Here is a 22,417-nt window from a genome sequence, read left to right on the forward strand (position 1 = left end):
AGGTATAGTATGTATTATTATGTCACTGTGACATCAGGGAGAGGGGCAATAGTAAGAAACTGAGGTACAGTATGTATTATTATCTCACTGTGACATCAGGGAGAGGGGCAATAGCAAGAAACTGAGGTACAGTATGTATTATTATCTCACTGTGACATCAGGGAGAGGGGCAATAGCAAGAAACTGAGGTACAGTATATATTATCTCACTGTGACATCAGGGAGAGGGGCAATAGCAAGAAACTGAGGTACAGTATGTATTATTATATCACTGTGACATCAGGGAGAGGGGCAATAGCAAGAAACTGAGGTATAGTATGTATTATTATCTCACTGTGACATCAGGGAGAGGGGCAATAGCAAGAAACTGAGGTACAGTATATATTATCTCACTGTGACATCAGGGAGAGGGGCAATAGCAAGAAACTGAGGTACAGTATGTATTATTATATCACTGTGACATCAGGGAGAGGGGCAATAGCAAGAAACTGAGGTACAGTATGTATTATTATATCACTGTGATATCATGGAGAGGGGCAATAGCAAGAAACTGAGGTACAGTATGTATTATTATCTCACTGTGACATCAGGGAGAGGGGCATTAGCAAGAAACTGAGGTACAGTATGTATTATTATCTCACTGTGACATCAGGGAGAGGGGCAATAGCAAGAAACTGAGGTATAGTATGTATTATATCACTGTGATATCAGGGAGAGGGGCAATAGCAAGAAACTGAGGTATAGTATGTATTATTATATCACTGTGACATCAGGGAGAGGGGCAATAGCAAGAAACTGAGGTACAGTATGTATTACCTCACTATGACATCAGGGAGAGGGGCAATAGCAAGAAACTGAGGTACAGTATGTATTATTATATCACTGTGACATCAGGGAGAGGGGCAATAGCAAGAAACTGAGGTACAGTATGTATTATTATATCACTGTGACATCAGGGAGAGGGGCAATAGCAAGAAACTGAGGTACAGTATGTATTATTATATCACTGTGATATCAGGGAGAAGGGCAATAGCAAGAAACTGAGGTATAGTATGTATTATCTCACTGTGACATCAGGGAGAGGGGCAATAGCAAGATACTGAGGTACAGTATGTATTATATCACTGTGACATCAGGGAGAGGGGCAATAGCAAGATACTGAGGTACAGTATGTATTATTATCTCACTGTGACATCAGGGAGAGGGGCAATAGCAAGAAATTGAGGTACAGTATGTATTATATCACTGTGACATCAGGGAGAGGGGCAATAGCGAGTAACTGAGGTACAGTATGTATTATATCACTGTGATATCAGGGAGAGGGGCAATAGCAAGAAACTGAGGTACAGTATATATTATTATATCACTGTGATATCAGGGAGAGGGGTAATAGCAAGTAACTGAGGTACAGTATGTATTATATCACTGTGACATCAGGGAGAGGGGCAATAGCAAGTAACTGAGGTACAGTATGTATTATATCACTGTGATATCAGGGAGAGGGGCAATAGCAAGATACTGATGTACAGTATGTATTATATCACTGTGACATCAGGGAGAGGGGCAATAGCAAGTAACTGAGGTACAGTATGTATTATTATCTCACTGTGATATCAGGGAGAGGGGCAATAGCAAGAAACTGAGGTATAGTATGTATTATTATATCACTCTGATATCAGGGAGAGGGGTAATAGCAAGAAACTGAGGTACAGTATGTATTATTATATCACTGTGACATCAGGAGAGGGGCAATAGCAAGTAACTGAGGTACAGTATATATTATCTCACTGTGATATCAGGGAGAGGGGCAATAGCAAGTAACTGAGGTACAGTATGTATTATTATATCACTGTGACAGGGAGAGGGGCAATAGCAAGTAACTGAGGTACAGTATATATTATCTCACTGTGACATCAGGGAGAGGGGCAATAGCAAGTAACTGAGGTACAGTATGTATTATTATATCACTGTGACATCAGGGAGAGGGGCAATAGCAAGAAACTGAGGTACAGTATGTATTATTATCTCACTGTGATATCAGGGAGAGGGGCAATAGCAAGTAACTGAGGTACAGTATGTATTATTATATCACTGTGACATCAGGAGAGGGGCAATAGCAAGTAACTGAGGTATAGTATGTATTATTATATCACTGTGATATCAGGGAGAGGGGTAATAGCAAGTAACTGAGGTACAGTATGTATTATCTCACTGTGATATCAGGGAGAGGGGTAATAGCAAGAAACTGAGGTACAGTATGTATTATTATATCACTGTGACATCAGGGAGAGGGGCAATAGCGAGTAACTGAGGTACAGTATATATTATATCACTGTGACATCATGGAGAGGGGCAATAGTAAGAACATGAGGTATAGTATGTATTATTATGTCACTGTAACATCGAGAGGGGCAAGAGCAAGAAACTGAGGTACAGTATGTATTATTATATCACTGTAACATCGAGAGGGGCAAGAGCAAGAAACTGAGGTACAGTATGTATTATCTCACTGTGACATCAGGGAGAGGGGCAATAGCAAGTAACTAAGGTACAGTATATATTATATCACTGTGACATCATGGAGAGGGGCAATAGTAAGAACATGAGGTATAGTATGTATTATTATGTCACTGTGACATCAGGGAGAGGGGCAATATCAAGAAAATGAGGTATAGTATGTATTATATCACTGTGACATCAGGGAGAGGGGCAATATCAAGAAACTGAGGTACAGTATGTATAATTATCTCACTGTGACATCAGGGAGAGGGGCAATAGCAAGAAACTGAGGTACAGTATGTATTATTATATCACTGTGACATCAGGGAGAGGGGCAATATCAAGAAACTGAGGTATAGTATGTATTATATCACTGTGACATAAGGGAGAGGGGCAATATCAAGAAACTGAGGTACAGTATGTATAATTATCTCACTGTGGGCTCTATTTACTACAATCCGCATATTGAATGCGGATTGTAGTGTGATATTACCGAGTGAATTCGCATTGCGAATTCAGGCAATATCACAGGGATTTACTATAAATCCCTTGCAGGGACAGAGCTTGCGATAAAGCTCTGTCCCTGCGGATCCCATCCTCATTCTAGTCGCGGTATTTTCGGAAAAATACAGCGACTAAGAGCCCGCGCATGCGCCTACCAACCACCGCTACTACCCCCCATGACGCTAAGCCCCACCCCCCGGCGCTAAGCCCCACCCCTCGCAATCACGGACCCCTGCGACCCCCCCCTCCACTTCCCCCGCGACCACCCCTCCCTTCATTACACTTACCTGCATCCTGCTGGCCTCCGGTCATCTTCTCCGGGCTTCCCGATCAGATGATCTCCCATACTGCACTGGGGCCCGATCACCTGATGTCCGGGCCCCAGTGTACTATGGGAGACCAGCTGACCGGAGAGGAGCCATCACCGGAGGCCCGATCACCGGTCCCTGGATTCAGGTAAGGAAAAAAAAAAATGTTTAATTTTTTTTAATTTTTTTTTACAGTAATCAGCTTGCGGTCTGCTTAGACCACATAGATGATTACTGGTACCGGCTCCCGCCTCTGCTCTCCCCGTTAGAGCAGAGTGGGAGCCCGGTAACCGGGGGAGACCCTGGATAACGCCACCTCCAGGTGGCGTTATTATCACAGGGCTTCCCCCGGTATTTTTTTACAATTAATTTTTAGTAACTATGGTCGGATCACATTTCCCATTACAATTATGGGAAATGCGATCTGCTTTACTAAAAATAAGTGATACTGGGGGTTGGAGTAGAATTTTACTAATTCTACTCCAATTGCCCTGTAATAACTACAGGTGAAACTAAAATAATGTGAAAAGGGTGTGACAACACAAAGCAGCCTTTATCACTTTATTTTAGTCAAAATAATGTTAATAAATAGAGCCCTGTGACATCAGGGAGAGGGACAAGAGCAAGAAACTGAGGTACAGTATGTATTATCTCACTGTGACATCAGGGAGAGGGGCAATAGCAAGAAACTGAGGTACAGTATGTATTATATCACTGTGACATCAGGGAGAGGGGCAATAGCAAGAAATTGAGGTACAGTATGTATTATATCACTGTGACATCAGGGAGAGGGGCAATAGTAAGAAACTGAGGTACAGTATGTATTATTATCTCACTGTGACATCAGGGAGAGGGGCAATAGCAAGAAACTGAGGTACAGTATGTATTATTATCTCACTGTGACATCAGGGAGAGGGGCAATAGCAAGAAACTGAGGTACAGTATATATTATCTCACTGTGACATCAGGGAGAGGGGCAATAGCAAGAAACTGAGGTACAGTATGTATTATTATATCACTGTGACATCAGGGAGAGGGGCAATAGAAAGAAACTGAGGTATAGTATGTATTATTATCTCACTGTGACATCAGGGAGAGGGGCAATAGCAAGAAACTGAGGTACAGTATATATTATCTCACTGTGACATCAGGGAGAGGGGCAATAGCAAGAAACTGAGGTACAGTATGTATTATTATATCACTGTGACATCAGGGAGAGGGGCAATAGCAAGAAACTGAGGTACAGTATGTATTATTATATCACTGTGATATCATGGAGAGGGGCAATAGCAAGAAACTGAGGTACAGTATGTATTATTATCTCACTGTGACATCAGGGAGAGGGGCATTAGCAAGAAACTGAGGTACAGTATGTATTATTATCTCACTGTGACATCAGGGAGAGGGGCAATAGCAAGAAACTGAGGTATAGTATGTATTATATCACTGTGATATCAGGGAGAGGGGCAATAGCAAGAAACTGAGGTATAGTATGTATTATTATATCACTGTGACATCAGGGAGAGGGGCAATAGCAAGAAACTGAGGTATAGTATGTATTATTATATCACTGTGACATCAGGGAGAGGGGCAATAGCAAGAAACTGAGGTACAGTATGTATTACCTCACTATGACATCAGGGAGAGGGGCAATAGCAAGAAACTGAGGTACAGTATGTATTATTATATCACTGTGACATCAGGGAGAGGGGCAATAGCAAGAAACTGAGGTACAGTATGTATTATTATATCACTGTGATATCAGGGAGAGGGGCAATAGCAAGAAACTGAGGTATAGTATGTATTATTATCTCACTGTGACATCAGGGAGAGGGGCAATAGCAAGATACTGAGGTACAGTATGTATTATTATCTCACTGTGACATCAGGGAGAGGGGCAATAGCAAGAAATTGAGGTACAGTATGTATTATATCACTGTGACATCAGGGAGAGGGGCAATAGCGAGTAACTGAGGTACAGTATATATTATCTCACTGTGACATCAGGGAGAGGGGCAATAGCAAGTAACTGAGGTACAGTATGTATTATTATATCACTGTGATATCAGGGAGAGGGGTAATAGCAAGAAATTGAGGTACAGTATGTATTATTATCTCACTGTGACATCAGGGAGAGGGGCAATAGCAAGAAATTGAGGTACAGTATGTATTATTATCTCACTGTGATATCAGGGAGAGGGGCAATAGCAAGTAACTGAGGTACAGTATGTATTATCTCACTGTGACATCAGGGAGAGGGGCAATAGCAAGTAACTGAGGTACAGTATGTATTATTATCTCACTGTGACATCAGGGAGAGGGGCAATAGCAAGAAATTGAGGTACAGTATGTATTATATCACTGTGACATCAGGGAGAGGGGCAATAGCAAGAAACTGAGGTATAGTATGTATTATTATATCACTCTGATATCAGGGAGAGGGGTAATAGCAAGTAACTGAGGTACAGTATGTATTATATCACTGTGACATCAGGGAGAGGGGCAATAAACTGAGGTATAGTATGTATTATTATATCACTGTGACATCAGGGAGAGGGGTAATAGCAAGTAACTGAGGTACAGTATGTATTATTATATCACTGTGACATCAGGGAGAGGGGCAATAGCAAGAAACTGAGGTACAGTATGTATTATTATATCACTGTGATATCACGGAGAGGGGCAATAGCAAGATACTGAGGTACAGTATGTATTAGATCACTGTGACATCACGGAGAGGGGCAATAAACTGAGGTACAGTATATATTATATCACTGTGATATCAGGGAGAGGGGCAATAGCAAGAAACTGAGGTACAGTATGTATAATTATCTCACTGTGATATCAGGGAGAGGGGCAATAAACTGAGGTACAGTATGTATTATATCACTGTGATATCAGGGAGAGGGGCAATAGCAAGAAACTGAGGTACAGTATGTATTATTATATCACTGTGACATCACGGAGAGGGGCAATAAACTGAGGTACAGTATGTATTATTATCTCACTGTGACATCAAGGAAAAAACAGACGCTGGACACTCGGCGCGAGCAGTGTGCAGCTCCTCCAGCCAATAAAGACTACATGTATATAAATATAATTATTTGGGGACAATTATACTTTAGGGACTGTTTATGAACTATGGAGACATTTTTTTTTTTTTTTTAACTATATGTATATAAATATACAATATATACATATATTGCACACCCCGATCACAAACATCTATTTATGTACTGTATGCATATTGTAATACATGTAGATATTTATATCTCTAGATCTATTTTGCAGGAAAGTCCAACTTTATATTAAGCACTAATGACTAATTAGGCAGTGTTTCATTTCTCATGTAATCTGAGTGACAATATAATCTCCTCCTCCTCATTCTATGCTGTTTTTTAGGTGTCCATTAGGATTTGGCGGCTTTAACTGTGAAGAATGTAAGTAATGAGAGTTGGACATGGTGATAGCCATACCCCGCCCGTCCCTCCTAATATGTCACAGGTCATCCTGCTTCATGTATTCGTGTATGTGTCTGATCTCTCTATATACTGACATACGATCTCTATATACTGACAAACGCTCTCTATATACTGACAGACACTCTCTATATACCAACGGCCGCTCACTACAATCTGACAGCTGCACTCTATATACTGATGTCCACTCTCTGTATACTGACGTCCACTCTATATACTGAAAGCTTCTCTCTATATACTAGTGCTCTCTATATACTGACAGACACTCTCTATATACCAACGGCTGCTCACTACAATCTGACAGCTGCTCTCTATACACTGATGTCCACTCTCTGTATACTGACAGCTTCTCTCTATATACTAGTGCTCTCTATATACTGACAGACACTCTATATACCAACGGCCGCTCACTACAATCTGACAGCTGCTCTCTATATACTGATGTCCACTCTCTGTATACTGACGTCCACTCTCTATATACTGACAGCTTCTCTCTATATACTAGTACTCTCTATATACTGACAGACACTCTCTATTAACCAGCGGTTCGCTCACTACAATCTGACAGCTGCTCTCTATATACTGGTGGTCTCTATATACTGAAAGCAGCTCTCTATATACTGACATCTCTCTATATACTGGTGGTCTCTATACTGAAAGCAGCTCTCTGTATACTGACATCTCTCTATATACTGGTGGTCTCTATATACTGAAAGCAGCTCTCTATATACTGACGGCCGCTCTTTATATACTGGATTTCAATATATTAAGAGCCGCTGCTCTCTATGTGCTAACAGCTGCTCTCTATATGCTAATAACTGCTCTCTATATACTAATAGCTGCTCTCTGTGTGCTAATAGCTGCTCTCTATATGCTAATAGCTGCTCTCTATATGCTAATAGCTGCTCTCTATATGCTAATAGCTGCTGTCTATATGCTAATAGCTGCTCTCTATGTGCTAATAGCTGCTCTGTGTGCTAATAGCTGCTCTCTATATGCTAATAGCTGCTCTCTGTATGCTAATAGCTGCTCTCTGTGTGCTAATAGCTGCTCTCTGTGTGCTAATAGCTGCTCTCTATATGCTAATAGCTGCTGTCTATATGCTAATAGCTGCTCTCTATGTGCTAATAGCTGCTCTCTGTGTGCTAATAGCTGCTCTCTATATGCTAATAGCTGCTCTCTGTATGCTAATAGCTGCTCTCTGTGTGCTAATAGCTGCTCTCTGTGTGCTAATAGCTGCTCTCTGTGTGCTAATAGCTGCTCTCTATATGCTAATAGCTGCTATGTGCTAATAGCTGCTCTCTATGTGCTAATAGCTGCTCTCTGTGTGCTAATAGCTGCTCTCTGTGTGCTAATAGCTGCTCTCTGTGTGCTAATAGCTGCTCTCTGTGTGCTAATAGCTGCTCTCTATATGCTAATAGCTGCTGTCTATATGCTAATAGCTGCTCTCTATATACTAATAGCTGCTCTCTATATGCTAATAGCTGCTCTCTATATACTAATAGCTGCTCTCTGTGTGCTAATAGCTGCTGTCTATATGCTAATAGCTGCTGTCTATATGCTAATAGCTGCTCTCTATATGCTAATAGCTGCTGTCTATATGCTAATAGCTGCTCTCTGTGTGCTAATAGCTGCTGTCTATATGCTAATAGCTGCTCTCTATATGCTAATAGCTGCTCTCTGTGTGCTAATAACTGCTCTCTATATACTAATAGCTGCTCTCTGTGTGCTAATAGCTGCTCTCTGTGTGCTAATAGCTGCTCTCTGTATACTAATAACTGCTCTCTATATACTAATAGCTGCTCTCTGTGTGCTAATAGCTGCTCTCTATATGCTAATAGCTGCTCTCTGTGTGCTAATAGCTGCTCTGTAAATATGATTGTCAACTTTCTATTTACTGACAGCCGCTCTCTATATATTGACAGCAGCTTCTCTGTATACAGGAAGCAATCGGGAAGCCGACTGCCTAAATACCGGCAGCCGGCTTCCCGACTGTCTTATCCCGGCATGGGTGAAATGCCGGGCGTCTAGATGTAGCCGCAGGGGGGGGAGGGTTAGGTTTAGGGCTCCCGGGGGAGACTTAGGGTTAGGCACCCCCCAGGAGGGTCAGGGTTAGGCTAGGGGGAGGGAGGGTTAGGGTTAGGCACCCCCTGGGGGCACTTGGGGTTAGGTACCCCCCCGGGGGACTTAGGTTTAGGCAGCGGGGAAGGGGGTGGTTAGGGTTAGACACTTGGGGGGGGAGTTAGGGTTAGGCACCCCTAAGGAGGGTTAGGGTTAGGGGGGTTAGGTTAGTTTGTACTTACCTATCCACGTTGGGGATTTCCAGCGCTGTCGGGCTTCCGCTGCTTCTAACTATGCTCCTGTTGGGCTGCCGCTGACGGGAATCGGGTATATCATACCCATTCCCTGTATACTAATAACCACTCTATATTCTGATGGTACCTCGCTACATACTGATAGCTGCTGTAATATATACTGACAAAACTCTTTCTATACTGACAGCTACTCTCTGTATACTAATAGCCACTCTCTATATATTGAGAGCAGCTCTAACAGCCGCTGTTCTCTATATACTAACTGCTCTCTAAATACTAATGTCCACCTTCTATTTACTGGCGGCCTCTCTCTATATAATGCCGGCCTCTCTCTATATATTGGCAGCCACTCTCTATATATTTGGCTGCTCTCTATATACTGGTAGCCTCTCTCTATATACTGGCAGCAGGTCTCTACTGACTGTCGCTCTCAATATACTGGCGGGCGCTCTCTATATACTGATTGTCACACTCTATACATACAGCTGCTCTCTATATATCGATGGCAACTTTCTATATACTGGCAGCCTCTCTATATACCCACGTCCGCTCTCTATATACAGATATCTACTCTCTATACTGATGGCAACTCTCTATATACAAAGAGCTGCTCTCTATATATCGATAGTAACTTTCTACTTCAGGGTCCATAGGGTATCCACAGGATACCTTAGGGTATAGGTGTGACGTCAGTCGCAGGGCACCAAAGAGTTAAGCTTTCAGCCTCCCAGGATGCACTAGGTCCCCCTCCTATACCCCGCCCCCGAGCCAAGGCACCTCAGTTTAGTTTGGTGCCCGGCCGGAGTCGGGTGCACCTGTTGGAGTGGGGGCTAGAAGAGCCCCTGAAGCTTATTCTTCATGCAGCTGTGGCTGCACAACTGGATGAACAGCATGGACAGTCAGTCCTGACGTCCATGCTGTCTTCCCTACACCCCGCCGGTACCAGAACGCCGGTACTGATCCGGGGATGCTGGTGGGCGTCTGGGGTCACAGCTAGCGGTGACCCCAGATGCTCCGGACCATGGCCGGATTCAAGGGGGACAGAGGTAAGCAGCGGGGTCCCGCGGTGGGTCCCCGCTGATCACATGGTCCTAAGTCCCCAGGCAGGGGGCTCCCTGGGGACTGGCTGCAGCGTGGAGCCAGGCGACCAACCTGCGCTTCCACTACCCCCTGGGACAGCGGACCGCAGCAGAGCGGTAGCGCTGCGGCGTCCCAGGGGTTAAATGCATGCCAGGGGAGCGCGCCTTCCCTGTCTCACAGCCGGCGCCTCCCCCGCTGCACACAGCCCTCTCTGCATGCTGCCGACTGGTCCTGTGGCAGCGCTCCTCCCCCAGGCCAGCCTCCTCTCTGCTCCTCGGCGGCCATCTTCTCCAGAACGCATGGTGAACGCTGCTGGAAGCGCTGGAAGGAAGCATCGTGGTCTGGGTCCCCCCGCATACCTCTCCTCCGCTGTGGTCAGGTCTGTGTATGCAGCGCTGTGTCCTACCAGGCCCTGTGTCTGTGTAGTTGAGTGATCAGCGCTGTTAGTGCAGGAATTGTTATTTTTCTGCATTGTATGTGACTGTGCTAGCGCTGCTGCCTGTAATCTTTTCTCTCTAAACTGTCAGCTTTATTACTGTCCCTGTTCTTTCTGCTAAAGCCCTTGCGGTGCGGTGCTGCAGGGTGGTCTCTCGCCTATTTAATACTTAATTGGTGAGAGAGGTCACATACGTGGTGCCATCATGTCTGAAAGTGATTTTCCCCTCCGGCTACAGTGTACCACGTGCAAAGTACCGTTAGCGGAGGGGGAGGGTAGCGCGGAGGGCCTTTGCCGGCAGTGTTTGTCCATGGCGCGGCCTATTACGGTTACAGCACTGGTACAGGAGCCGCCCTGGGCTTGTTTCGCTCAGGCGTTAACAGCTTTAGTGGGCCAGTTGGCTCCGCAGCCCGCGTTTACTCCGATGGGTTTGTCCCAGCAGTCTGTGGTGTCGTCACCCATGCAGGGGTTCCCACGACAATTGGTGGTACCCCACAGTCTCCCTATTTCCCCGCTCCCGGGTTCTCAGGAGCCAGCGTGGGTTAACTCCCTGACGAGTTCTGTACAGCACTTGTCGGATGTGTTGCAAGGGGAGTCTGTGATGCGGTCTCATAAAAGGCCGGTGGCGTCTCTGTCCGCTCCTTATGAGGATGACGAAGGGACGTCTGATGATGGGGAGATTCTAGATCCTTACGATCAGGAACCTCTCCATACTAAGGACGCTGATGCTAAGTCCAAAGTATATATTCCTGGACTTATTCGGGCGGTCCGCACAGCCTTGGTGATTGAGGACGAAGTTCCCCCAGCGGCTAAATCTAAGTATGCCTTTTTCAAAGATGTGAAGGGCGATGCCACAGTCTTTCCTCTTTCGGGTCAGTTGGTGGACCATTTAGAGGAGGCGTGGAAACAACCTGGCAAAAGATACCAGCCGCAGAGACGCCTGGCGGTGGCTTATCCGTTCGCGGATAATTATTTTGCGAAGTGGGAATCCCCTCCACAGGTGGATTCTCACGTGACCCGTCTTGTCCGTAGTGCCACATTGCCGATGCCATCCATGTCCTCCCTTAAGGATGCTACGGACCGCAAGGTAGAAATCTGCCTGAAGTCCGCTTATTCCCTTGCAGGGGGGGCAGCACGGCCGGCTATGGCCATTTGCTGGGTTGCCAGAGCGATGGAGCGCTGGGCGGATTCATTAGAGGCTTCTTTTGAATCCGACTGTCCGGCCGATCAGGCGGAGTTGATTGGCAATCTCCGTGATTCGGCCACCTACATCAACGAGGCGGCTCTAGACATTAGTACTCTGGTGTCTAGAATTTCTTCAGCAGCGGTAGCTGCTCGTCGCACCTTGTGGCTGCGATCCTGGAAGGCGGACGCAGATTCCAAGAAAGGTCTGGAAGCGTTGCCGTTTACCGGAGAAGTTCTCTTCGGTCCGGATCTGGATAAGATTGTGGCCACGCTGGCGGCAGCCAAATCTGCCTGTCTCCCGTCGGCCGCTGCTCCTTCTGGTTCGGGACCATCGTCCTTTCGGTCATCTAGGGCCCAGGGCAGGCCCAAACCACAGTCGTTTCCTCGACAGGCTGGCCCTAAGAAATCGGTCAAGCCCCGGAAGCAGGCATGGAGTACCAGACGTCCGGCCCCCAAGCCAGATGGCAAGCCTGCGGCCTGACGGTCCGGGCCTCCCTTTGGGGGATCCCAGGGTGGGAGGCCGCCTGCTACAGTTCGCCCAGTGTTGGTCGACTACTACGACAGACACTTGGGTTCTGGAGGTGGTTTCCCACGGATACGCCCTCTCCTTCCGGCACAGACCCCCGGCTCGCTTCTTCACCACGGGTCTCCCATCAGACCGGAACAAGGCTACGGAGCTGCGGAAGGTATTGCACACTATGCTCCAGACTGGAGTTATAGTGGCGGTTCCATTCTCCCAGAGGGGCCAGGGTTTCTATTCAAATCTATTTTTGGTACAGAAACCCAATGGGTCATATCGTCCGATTCTCAACCTCAAAGCACTCAACAAGTCTTTGCGGGTCCCGAAGTTTCGGATGGAGACCCTACGGTCCATCATTCTGGCGCTGGAACCTGGGGACTACTTGGTGTCATTGGACATACAGGACGCTTACCTGCATGTCCCTATTCTTTGGCGCCATCAACAGTTCCTCAGGTTTGCAATCAGCAGCGACCACTTCCAGTTTCGGGCGTTACCTTTTGGCCTGGCAACAGCACCACGTGTTTTCACCAAGGTGATGGCGGTCATGGCGGCTTCTCTGCGGCTGCAGGGAGTCCGCATGTTGCCGTATTTGGACGACCTGTTATTGGTGGCAGGATCTCCAGAGCTCCTGTTACGCCACTTGGACCTGACCATTGCACTGCTGCAACGGCACGGCTGGCTAATCAACTGGCAGAAGTCCACTCTAATCCCGTCTCGGAGGATTCGGGGCTGGGGAGCAGTTTCGGGTCCACACTTGTTCCAGGGCAGGTGGACGCCGACAGAAGCGGAGCTTCCAATAAATATCTTGGAACTCCGTGCGGTCTTCAATGCTCTCCAGCAGGCACAGCGGTTTCTCCAGGGTCGCCCGGTGCAGGTCCAGTCGGACAACGCTACCACCGTGGCCTACATAAACAGGCAAGGAGGAACTCGCAGTCGGGCGGCTCTCGTAGAGGTCTCTCGGATCCTGGTTTGGGCGGAGCGCAATCTTCCGGCCATATCAGCGGTTTTCATCCCGGGAGTGCTCAATTGGGAGGCGGACTTTCTAAGTCGCCAGGATGTTCATCCGGGGGAATGGTCCCTGCACCCGGACGTTTTTCAACTACTGGTGGACAGGTGGGGTCTTCCAGAAATCGACCTCATGGCGTCCCGGCACAACAACAAGTTGCCGGTGTACGGGTCTCGCACAAGAGACGAAGGGGCGTCTCTGGTGGATGCTCTGTCCGTCCGGTGGACGTTCCGGTTCGCATACCTGTTCCCTCCGGTCTCCCTTCTTCCACGGGTAATACGGAAATTCAAACAGGAAGGAGGGACGCTCCTGTTGATAGCTCCCGCGTGGCCCAGACGGCACTGGTTCTCAGACCTTCAGGGTCTGTCCGTGGACATTCCTCTGCGGTTGCCGCTACGACCGGACCTTCTGTCTCAGGGTCCTTGCCTTCACCCGGACCTAACTCGGCTGTCTTTGACGGCGTGGCTGTTGAGACGGCCATGCTGAGGTCCCGGGGGTTTTCCAGCTCTGTGGTGCGTACCATGTTACGAGCTCGGAAACCGTCTTCCGCGAGGATATACCATCGCGTGTGGCATACGTTCTTCCAGTGGTGTCGACCAAGAGGTTATGCACCGCGGGAGTTTCGTCTGTCTCGGATTCTCGCCTTCCTGCAAGCGGGACTAGATCATGGGCTTCGCCTTGCTTCTTTGAAGGTACAGGTTTCGGCCCTATCTGTCTGGTTTCACCGTAGGATTGCTACAATCCCGGATGTGCGCACCTTTATGCAGGGTGTTCTCCGCATTCAGCCGCCCTTTGTTCCACCTGTGGCGCCTTGGGATTTGGCTGTGGTCCTGAGGGCTCTCCAAGGACCGCCGTTTGAACCACTGGGCTCAGTGGATCTTAAATGGCTAACAGCTAAGACTGTTTTCCTTCTGGCCATTGCTTCGGCCAGACGTGTTTCTGAGTTAGGGGCTCTTTCTTGTAGACCCCCTTTCTTGGTTTTTTATGGGAACAGGGCAGTGCTCCGCACTCGGCCCGAGTTTCTTCCCAAAGTTGTTTCCCAGTTTCATATTAACGAGGAAATAGTTGTTCCGGCCTTTAACTCACCGGGTCTTTCCGTGGGTGAGGCCTCTTTGGATGTTGTGCGGGCCTTAAGGACTTATGTTGACCGCACTTCTTCGTTTAGGAAGTCGGACGCTTTGTTTGTCCTCTTTGGCTTCCGTAAAAAGGGTTGGCCTGCTTCAAAGCAAACTTTGGCAGCCTGGATCCGTATGGCTATTTCTGAAGCTTATCTTCATGAAGGCCTACCGGTCCCTCCTTCTCTGAAGGCTCATTCCACTAGGTCTGTGGGTCCTTCGTGGGCAGCTCGACGTGGTGCCTCGGCAGTTCAGATCTGCAAGGCTGCTACGTGGTCTTCTGTCCATACCTTCGTGAGGTATTACAGGTTTGACACCTTCGCCTCTCAGGATGCTTCCTTCGGGCGGCGGATTCTCCTTTCTGCACAGGAGCGTCCCCACCCTTAAAGGATACTGCTTTGGGACATCCCCAAGGTATCCTGTGGATACCCTATGGACCCTGAAGTAGAAAATATGAGATATGGTAAGAACTTACCCTTGTTATCTCTATTTCTACGAAGTCCATAGGGTTCCACAGGACTCCCGCCCTGTCGCACCTGTGCTGCAGATGGGCTTTGCTCTGGTCACCGGTTTTCCGTCTCCCTCTGGTGAGAATGTGATTCTTGTATGTGTCCAGATCTTTGTTCTCTCTCTTCCTTCTCCTCCTCCGGCCTATGGCTTGGTAACTAACTGAGGTGCCTTGGCTCGGGGGCGGGGTATAGGAGGGGGACCTAGTGCATCCTGGGAGGCTGAAAGCTTAACTCTTTGGTGCCCTGCGACTGACGTCACACCTATACCCCAAGGTATCCTGTGGAACCCTATGGACTTCGTAGAAATAGAGATAACAAGGGTAAGTTCTTACCATATCTCATATTTTCTATATACTGGCAGCCTCTCTCTATATACACACGTCCGCTCTCTATATACTGATGGCAACTCTCTATACACTTGCAGCCCCTCTCTATATAGTGTCATTCTCCCTCTATATACTGAAGACAGCTCTCTATCTACATACAGCCGTTCCCTATATACCGACGGCAAATGTCTATATACCAATGGCAGCTCTCAATATACTAACGGTCACACTGTATATACTGGCTTTCATAGCACAGGTTCTTTGTAATAGAATTAATAGGTTTTTTTGTGGCCATTTTTAGCATCTGTAGATGTAAGATGTACATTAGGAGTAATGTTATATGTAGTCAGCGCTATTTCCTGGCAGTGCTCAGGGGAGGGCTATACCAGTGACATCACTAGGGCGGTGCTCAGGGGAGGGCTATACCAGTGACATCACTAGGGCGGTGCTCAGGGGAGGGCTATACCAGTGACATCACTAGGGCGGTGCTCAGGGGAGGGCTATACCAGTGACATCACTAGGGCGGTGCTCAGGGGAGGGCTATACCAGTGACATCACTAGGGCGGTGCTCAGGGGAGGGCTATATCAGTGAGATCACTAGGGCGGTGCTCAGGGGAGGGCTATACCAGTGACTTCACTAGGGTGGTGCTCAGGGGAGGGCTATATCAGTGAGATCACTAGGGCAGTGCTCAGGGGAGGGTTATACCAGTGACATCACTAGGGTGGTGCTCAGGGGAAAGCTATATCAGTGGCGTCACTAGGGCGGTGCTCAGGGGAGGGCTCTGTCGGTGGCGTCAGTAGGGCGGTGCTCAGGGGAGGGCTATATCGGTGACAGTGCTCAGGGGAGGGTTTCAATTGGTGGTGTCACTAGGGCGGTGCTCAGGGGAGGGCTATATCTGTGACAGTGCTCAGGGGAGGGTTCTATTGGTGGCGTCACTAGGGCGGTTCTCAGGGGAGGGTTCTATCAGTGGCGTCAGTAGGGCGGTGCTCAGGGGAGGGCTATATCGGTGACAGTGCTCAGGGGAGGGCTATATCGGTGACGGTGCTCAGGGGAGGGCTATATTGGTGGTAGTGCTCAGGGGAGGGTTTTATCAGTGGCGTCACTAGGGTGGCTCTCAGGGGAGGGTTCTGTCGGTAGCGTCACTAGGGCGGTGTTCTATCGCCACGCCACCTCTATGGTAAAAACTGTTATAACGAGCTCTGGAAATTGGAAACATTGAAATAATTTTGGGAAGTGAATCAGTGGCAGGAGATTATACAGAGTATGGAGCTGCTCTAAGTCCTGTGACTGGGTGAGTTACTAGGGCTTGTATCTGAGTAATACCACTCTCATATATAGAATAAAAGCCCTATATCTAGACCTGGGGAAGTGTAGGGTAACACCTATAGAATGAGACCACACAGAGCTGGACTGACACCTGCATCTGTTCCGTTATCTGGCCTGTTGGGAGAATGTGGTGTATGGTGATGTAAGTAACTGGCGCTGTCTCCTAGCGTTCCTGCTGGCGGTGATTGTGGAGTCCTGCGTGGGCTGCGTCCTCCTGGTATCGCTCATTGCTCTGCTCGCCGGTCGCCTCAGGTGAGTCTCACACTCTGCCACCCCCAGGAACATGGGGCATTTATTACACAGGTGCCCGTATAATGTGACGGCAAACCCAGCAGCGTGTAAGGGGCACGATCTGTGATTAACCAATCAGCTGGCTAATATTCATTTATATAATTATGTAAATAGCTTTTAAAACTTTTTAAACCCCATTCAGTATAATTTTATTAACAAATATGCAGATATGGTAATGCCATTATACAGAATTATGGTGCGTACACACGGGATGATTAAAATGCTCGATATGAACGCTATCAATCATATCGTTCATGTCATGCATTTTTTGGTCCCTTCCAACCCACCAGCGTCCTGTGATGCGCGGGCACGCATGTACGATAACCATAACGTCCATCGTTGATCGTGGGTCGTTGGCAGTGTGCTGGATGATCGATATCGACCAGGTTACTATGGCAGTGCGCTGGATGATCGATATCGACCATGTTTACTATGGCGGTGCGCTGGATGATCGATATCGACCATGTTTACTATGGCGGTGCGCTGGATGATCGATATCGACCAGGTTACTATGGCGGTGCGCTGGATGATGGTTATCGATCACGTTACTATGGCGGTGCGCTGGATGATGGTTATCGATCACGTTACTATGGCGGTGCGCTGGATGATGGTTATCGATCACGTTACTATGGCGGTGCGCTGGATAATGGTTATCGATCACGTTACTATGGCGGTGCGCTGGATAATGGTTATCGATCACGTTACTATGGCGGTGCGCTGGATGATCGGTATCGACCAGGTTACTATGGCGGTGCGCTGGATGATGGTTATCGATCATCCAGCACTCCAGGTAATGCTGACTGATAATACTGTGTGTACGCACCATATGTCTCTTATAGCTCTTATTAACATCATTTGGTCATATCCTCCCCACTGCCTACAGCGGTGCCCAACCTTTATGTGCTGCCGCCCTGCTGCCTACAGCGGTGCCCAACCTTTATGTGCTGCCGCCCTGCTGCCTACAGTGGTGCCCAACCTTTATGTGCTGCCGCCCTGCTGCCTACAGCGGTGCCCAACCTTTATGTGCTGCCGCCCTGCTGCCTACAGCGGTGCCCAACCTTTATGTTCTGCCTATTTGAGTATTATGACGGCTGATACAGCAATGTATATACACCATGCCCATATTATACTGTATATACACCATGCCCATATTATACTGTATATACACCATGCCCATATTATACTGTATATACCCCATGCCCATATTATACTGTATATACCCCATGCCCATATTATACTGTATATACACCATGCCCATATTATACTGTATATACACCATGCCCATATTATACTGTATATACACCATGCCCATGTTATACTATATATACCCCATGCCCATGTTATACTGTATATACCCCATGCCCATATTATACTGTATATACACCGTGCCCATGTCACACTGTATATACACCGTGCCCATGTCACACTGTATATACACCGTGCCCATGTCACACTGTATATACCCCATGCCCATGTTACAATGTTCTGTAGTGTAGGTCCTGTTTTTTGGTCATACTGTTTCTCTTTATGTACTCTGTAAGGCACTGCAGAGGGGAGGGGAGGGGAGGGGGAATATATGTGAATGTATAGGCAGGTTAGGAGAGGGTCATACTGTAGCTAATTGCTAATCACAGTGTAAAAGTAAATCTTCCCGGTGTGTGTTCCTCGCAGGACCAGCTGGTGTCACCTGAACCCCCCTCTCGTGTCACAGCTCTGTGTTACCCTTGTTTTTGGGCCTGGGCGTTATCTCTGCACTTTGCACCGCGAGGTTAATCATTGGCGATGTCGCTGATTTTACACAACATCCTGGCAGCCTGCTTGTTGTTTCCAGGGTGTGAATGACCCAAAGGTGCAAATTTTTACTGATTAAACTTTTGTCCCACAGTCTGGCAGTCACACTGAGAGTCCCGGGGTAACAGATAAGAGACCGCTCCAGTTACAGGAGGTCACGGCACATGGGACATCTGCCAGCATCCGCCAGCACTGCGTCCTAATGACTGTGACACACTGGGTGCTGAGGGGACACTAATGACTGTGACACATGGGGAGCTGAGGGGACACTAATGACAGTGACAAATTGGGTGCTGAGGGGACACTAATGACTGTGACACACTGGATGCTGAGGGGACACTAATGACTGTTACACACAGGGTGCTGAGGGGCATTAATGACAGTGACACATTTGGAGCTGAGGGGACACTAATTACAGTGACACACTGGGTGCTGAGGGGACACTAATGACAGTGACACACAGGGTGCTGAGGGGACACTAATGACAGTGACACACAGGGTTCTGAGGGGACACTAATGACAGTGACACACAGGGTTCTGAGGGGACACTAATGACAGTGACATACAGGGTGCTGAGGGGACACTAATGACAGTGACACACAGGGTGCTGAGGGGACACTAATGACAGTGACACACAGGGTGCTGAGGGGACACTAATGACAGTGACACACAGGGTGCTGAGGGGACACTAATGACTGACACATGGGAGCTGAGGGGACACTAATAATTGTGACACATGGGAGCTGAGGGGACACTAATGACTGTGACACATGGGAGCTGAGGGGACACTAATGACTTACACACTAGTAGGGGATGCTAATAAATGTGAAATGTGTGGAGATGAGGGGACACTAATGACTGACACATGGGGAGGTGAGGGGACACTAATGACTGACACACGGGGCGTTGAGGGGACACTAATGACTGTGACACAAGGGGAGTTGAGGGGACACTAATGACTGACACAAGGGGAGTTGAGGGGACACTAATGACTGTGACACATGGGGAGTTGAGGGCACACTAATGACTGTGACGCATGGGAGCTGAGGGGACACTAATGACTGACACACAGGGAACTGAGGGGTCAGTAATGACTGTGACACATGGGAGCTAAAGGGACACTAATGACTAACACACTAGTAGGGGATGCTAATATAGGTGAAATGCGTGGAGATAAGGGGACACTAATGACTTACACACTGGTAGGGGATGCTAATAAAGGTGAAATGCATAGAGATGAGGGGACACTAATGACTGACACACTGGTAGGGGATGCTAATAAAGGTGAAATGCGTGGAGATAAGGGGACACTAATGACTTACACACTGGTAGGGGATGCTAATATAGGTGAAATGTGTAGAGATGAGGGGACACTAAATGACTGACACACTGGTAGGGGATGCTAATATAGGTGAAATGTGTGGAGATGAGGGGAAACTAATGACTGACACACTGGTAGGGAATGCTAATAAAGGTGAAATGTGTGGAGATGAGGGGACACTAATGACTGACACACTGGTAGGGGATGCTAATATAGGTGAAATGCGTAGAGATGAGGGGAAACTAATGACTGACACACTGGTAGGGGATGCTAATATAGGTGAAATGCGTAGAGTTGAGGGGACACTAATGACTGACACACTGGTAGGGGATGCTAATAAAGGTGAAATGTGTGGAGATGAGGGGACACTAATGACTGACACACTGGTAGGGGATGCTAATAATGTGAAATGCGTAGAGATGAGGGGGCACTAATGACTGACACACTGGTAGGGGATGCTAATAATGTGAAATGCGTAGAGATGAGGGGGCACTAATCACTGACACACTGGTAGGGGATGCTAATAAAGGTGAAATGCGTAGAGATGAGGGGGCATTATGAAGTAAAGACATATTTGCCCCTAGCAGCTTTCCTGGATTACAAAGACAGTAGTCTCCTGGAACTTTTCCTCCTCCACTGAATAGTGCCCTGATTCACATGGCAAGCCGATTATCCAATGGTTTCCCTCTCTGACAGGCCTAGGTATCGGTAAAGGAAGAGTGAGAGGTTTGGAGGTGGAGGCTCAGTAAGGGCCGGGTAAGAGGTTCAGTTGCTGAAGATTTCAGTATTTCTGTTTTTGGGTACACAGCAGATACACCATTAGAGATATTGCGGGACGATGGCTTGGTGCAGGGAAGTGTCCACTAAGATGATCCGACAGCCCTTCCCAGTAACTGCAGATCAATACAAAATTCTCAATGGCGGCTGCGCTAGGCTGTAATAGGATTTTATTCTATATATCTAATCTAGGTCAGTCTACGTAATCCCCCCTGTGACACCTCCCTGCAGCCCGGCTCTGAGCATTGTGTCAGAGCGCTCACTGTCCATAATAATAATTATTGGTGTACCATTATACCGGCTATACCTCATACTCCATGCCGCATCTGCCCATCAGGAAGAAGAAATCCCAGAAGCCAAGATTCATGGATAGCATCGTCCTGGGGATCCCTGCAGAGCAGCCTGTCCTACAGCTGCCAAGGGCCCAGTTCTCATGGAGAAGAGAGTGGGAATGGGATGATCCTACCAGAAAGACCCCGCCTAACAGTCAACAAGAATCGCGGGTGAGAGGCTTTTCTATCAGGTCTATAGACTAGAAGCATTCGCCAAAGCTGAGTCCCTAATTATATACCCCCCATTTGTGGCACTCAGGTGCAGCAGGGAAGATGCGCTGTACGCAAATGTCTATAGTCTGCAAAAAAGCAGCGAGTTGCAAACTAGTGGCGATGCGGACATCAGCAAACCGTGCACGCTCAGAGAGAGAAACTGTTGACTGCGCATGCCCCAAATCAGACTTCAGCGTATGGACAGAGGGCCATAGATTGTGTGGACGGAGACGGGACGTCTGTATTTGTTTTGTCTCTTGCACCCAGTATGGGGCTGGTGTAAGTCCCGGGATTAATGATGACGCTGCAGACGTAAGAACAGTGGGCGGGACAGGCTTCCACATGCCGCCGCGCAGATCTTTAGTATTCACTGGCGGAGTCTCGCTTTACTGTAATGTAGTAGGCAGGCAGCCGCCACCAGACACTACAGCGACAGCACATGCGCACAACTCAGAATCAGCGCCAAAAGCCGTTTGCACAGATGAACCTGCAACTCGCTGCCATTTATTTATTTCACTCTATTTTATTTTGTCAGGTTCACGTTTCGGAAGCTCCAGAGATTCAAATGAAGACATTTGGCGAATTTGCAAGATCTCCGGCTGCAAGCCCTTACCGCGGGAGCCATAACCTGGCGTTTATCAGTGACAATTAGGGGAGTGGACGTAACTTGGGAGTATATTCTGTTACACAAAGAATTCAGATTCCTCATCTGGTCCCAGACACATTAATAAGGGAATAATCTGAGTGAGAAATGTGACACGACCCCTCTCTGGGTCAGGTGACACGACCCCTCTCTGGGTCAGGTGACACGACCCCTCTCTGGGTCAGGTGACACGACCCCTCTCTGGGTCAGGTGACACGACCCCTCTCTGGGTCAGGTGACACGACCCCTCTCTGGGTCAGGTGACACGACCCCTCTCTGGGTCAGGTGACACGACCCCTCTCTGGGTCAGGTGACACGACCCCTCTCTGGGTCAGGTGACACGACCCCTCTCTGGGTCAGGTGACACGACCCCTCTCTGGGTCAGGTGACACGACCCCTCTCTGGGTCAGGTGACCCTTTTCTCAGCGGCGTCAGTCGGGG

At 48.0% G+C, this 22,417-nt stretch overlaps 1 long non-coding RNA gene across 1 annotated transcript; it reads left to right on the forward strand.

The window, feature by feature from the left end:
• Nucleotides 1-6,707: 6,707 nt before the first annotated feature.
• LOC148443363 (uncharacterized) lies at nt 6,708-22,192 on the forward strand. The gene is made up of 4 exons (XR_015875684.1): nt 6,708-6,750; nt 16,776-16,860; nt 21,126-21,291; nt 21,869-22,192. It is a non-coding gene; the product is annotated as an uncharacterized LOC148443363 (long non-coding RNA).
• Nucleotides 22,193-22,417: the final 225 nt, after the last annotated feature.

Source organism: Taudactylus pleione, unplaced genomic scaffold, assembly GCF_031769625.1.
Source record: "Taudactylus pleione unplaced genomic scaffold, aTauple2 ptg001289l, whole genome shotgun sequence".
In the NCBI taxonomy this organism is placed as follows: domain Eukaryota; kingdom Metazoa; phylum Chordata; class Amphibia; order Anura; family Myobatrachidae; genus Taudactylus; species Taudactylus pleione.